Genomic DNA, 3,301 nt, shown 5'->3' with positions numbered 1-3,301 from the left:
TCTGTGTGGAGTTTACACATTCTCCCTGTGTCTGTGTGGGTTTCCTCTGGGTACTCTGGTTTTCTCTCACAATCCAAAGATGTACAGGTCAGGTGAGTTAGCCATGCTAAATTGCTCATAGTGTTCATGGATATACAGGTTAGGTGTATCAGTTCAGGGTAAATGTAGAGTAATAGGTTCGGGTTGGGAATGGGCCTGGGTGGATCACTCTCTTCAGATGGTTGGTGTGGACTTGTAGGGCCAAATGGCCTGCTTCCACAATGAAAGGATTCTATGAACCATCTTCCTCTGTGCCAGGTCTGACTGAAACCCATGGAGGTTTCTCCCCTCGGCTTCCCACTGGCTCAGGTTCCTTGATGCTACACTCGCTCAAATACAGCCTTGATGTTAAAGGCAGTCACTGATACCTTCAATCAGTTTAATTGGTCTGGTCAGACCCACCTTGCTTTTTGTGGACAGGGTATACCTGGGTATTGTTGGGTAGATGCCAGTGTCATAATTAGAAGAAGAACAAATAACAATACAGCACAGGAACATGCCCTTCCATCCCCCAAACCAGCGCTGACACATTTTGACTTTCCATACTAAAATTGTCTTCACTTACAGGATCAGCATCCTTTCCTATTCATGTATTCATCCAGGTGCTTCTGGAATGCTGCTATAGTGTCTGCTTCCACCACCTCCACTGGCAGTGCGTTGCAGCCACTCACCCACCCTTTGTGTGAGAAACCTGCCTTGTACATCTCTTAATACCACCACCACCACCCTCCCCCCCACCCTCTCCAAACCCCAGCCCCATATCTTAAACCCATGTCCTCTAGTAATTGACCCCTCTACTAGGGGGAAAAAGCCTCATATATTCCACTTTATCCCTGCCATTCACAATCTTATAAACTTCGATGAGGTCACCCCTCAACCTCCTGAGTTCCAGTGAAAAAAAAACCAGTCTATCCACCCGTTCTTCACAGCTAAAATCCCCCATTCAAGACAATATCCTGGTAAACCATTTCTGTACTCTCTCCAAAGCATCCATATCCTTCTGGTAGTGTGGTGACTAAAACTGCACCTAATATTCCAAGTGTGGCCGAATTAAAGTTCTTTAAAGCTGCAGCATAACTTTGTCTGTCGTTATACTCAATGCTCCTTCCAATGAAGGCAATGATGCTGTGGGCCTTTTTCACTCCCTTATCTGTCTGCGTTGTCACCTCCAGTGAGCTGTAGACCTGCACACCCAGATCCCTCTGCATATTAATCCTCCTCAGGGTTCTGCCATTCAGTGTTTAATTTCCACCTGCACTTGACATTCCAAAATACATCAGTCACATTTGTCTGGATTAAATTCCATCTGCTATCGAACTGATCTGTATCCTGCTGAATCTTCTGATAATCCTTCTCATTATCCTTAATTCCACCAATCTTTACATCGCCTGCAAAATTACAAATTAGATCAGACACATTTTCCTCCAAATCATTGGATAGGCCATGAACAGCAGACGTCCCAGCACTGATCCCTGTGGAACATCACTTGTTACAACCCTCCATTCCATTGTTACCCTCTGTCTCCTATGACTAAGTCAGTTCGGTGTCCACATTGCCAGCTCACCCCGATACCATGTGACTTCACATTTTTACCAGTCTGCAGTGAGGGATCTTGTCAAAGGCTTGACTGAAGTCTGTCTATAGCAGGACTGCAGAGCCATCTGATCCATTGGTTATGGGGTGGCTCTGTTGTGTGCTGTTTCTGTTGTTTGATGAGCAAGTAGTCCTGGGGATGTTGTAGATTCAGTGTGTTGGCCTCGCACATTTCAGTTTGCCTGGTGTTGTACACAGTCAAGGTTAGAGTGGTGCTGGAAAAGCACAGCAGGTCAGGCAGCATCTGAGGAGCAGGAAAATCAATGTTTCGGGCAGAAGCCCTTCATCAGGAATGTAGCTGATGAAGGGCTCCGGCCCGAAAAGGTGATTTTCCTGCTCTTGGATACTGCCTGACCTACTGTGCTTTTCCAGCACCACTCTAATCCTGACTCTGATCTCCAGGATCTGCAGCCCTCACTTTTACCTGGTATTGCATGCAGCAAAATCATGTGTCTCTTCATTGATCTCCCAGCCTGACGGGAATGTTGGTGTGGGGGGTGTTAATGTGGATTGTGAGGTTACAGATTGAAGTTCAATGGGCTTACAATGTAGTCTTTAACTTGGGAACTTCATACTGGGGAGTCCCTGGGCAACTCCCACCTGATGGTATACCACTGTGCCTCCACCTCTGCTGGGTTAGTCCTGGTGGTGGGTCAGGCTGTGTCCAGGGACAGTCATCGTGGTGTCTGTAATATTGTAAGTTATGGTTCTGTGAGTTTGACCATGTGAGGCTGTTAGTCGACCCGTCTGTGCACTAGCTCCTAGATGTTACTGAGGAGGCCTTTGCAGGGTTGACAGGGCTGGGACTGTTCTCACTGTTATTGGGGCCTTGGTCAATGCAGTGTAGTCTGAGTCTACTTGTAGTCTATTGGCATTCCTTCACTGTTGCTGGGTCAAAGTCCTGAAACTCAATCCCTTCAATTAATCTGGACAAACCCGACACCTCAGGCTGCAGCAGTTGAAGAAAGCAGCTTCTCCTGGGCAATCAGGATGGGACAATAAATGCACATAATCTGGGCCAGTGACACCCATGACCAAATAAAACAAAAGTAGAAATTAATGAAACAGCGAACATCCTGAGGAAAATACAAACAAAAAACTGCAGATGCTGCAAATCAGAAACAAAAATGGAAACTGTTGGAAAAGCAAGTCTGGCAGCACCTGTGGAGAGAAATCAGACTTAATGTTTCAGGCTGAGTGACCCTTCCTCAAGATCCTGAGGAGCTTGACAATGCAGATTCTGAGAGGATATTTGCTCTTGTGAACAGAAGTCAAACAGGGGAACAATTACAAAATAACAGATTACTGATTTAAATAAGAATGAGAGAACATTTAATCTCATAGCTCCTCTTTTAAGTTCATGCAGCAAAGAGGCACATGGCTGGTTATCCCCCTCCTCCTGCACCCAAATATTTTACTCAGTGTAGGAAAATGTAATCTGGACTCTGAGTTTAAATTAGCCTGTGCTCACTTCAAAGGTCACAGGTTGGAGCTGGGGAATGGTTACATTAGGAATGACACCAGGGGGCTCTCCTTCACACAGAGTGTGGTCAATACTTTGAATGTGTTTGAGCAACAGAGTGAGGGGGAGGCTGTAAAATCCTTGACCTTGTTTAAAGAATATTAGTATTGAGCATCGGGCGGAGGGTTCTGCATGAATGAATTCAGG

This window comes from Hemiscyllium ocellatum, unplaced genomic scaffold (genome assembly GCF_020745735.1).
Source record: "Hemiscyllium ocellatum isolate sHemOce1 unplaced genomic scaffold, sHemOce1.pat.X.cur. scaffold_1283_pat_ctg1, whole genome shotgun sequence".
NCBI lineage: Eukaryota > Metazoa > Chordata > Chondrichthyes > Orectolobiformes > Hemiscylliidae > Hemiscyllium > Hemiscyllium ocellatum.
Note: the sequence above shows the minus strand (reverse complement) of the source record.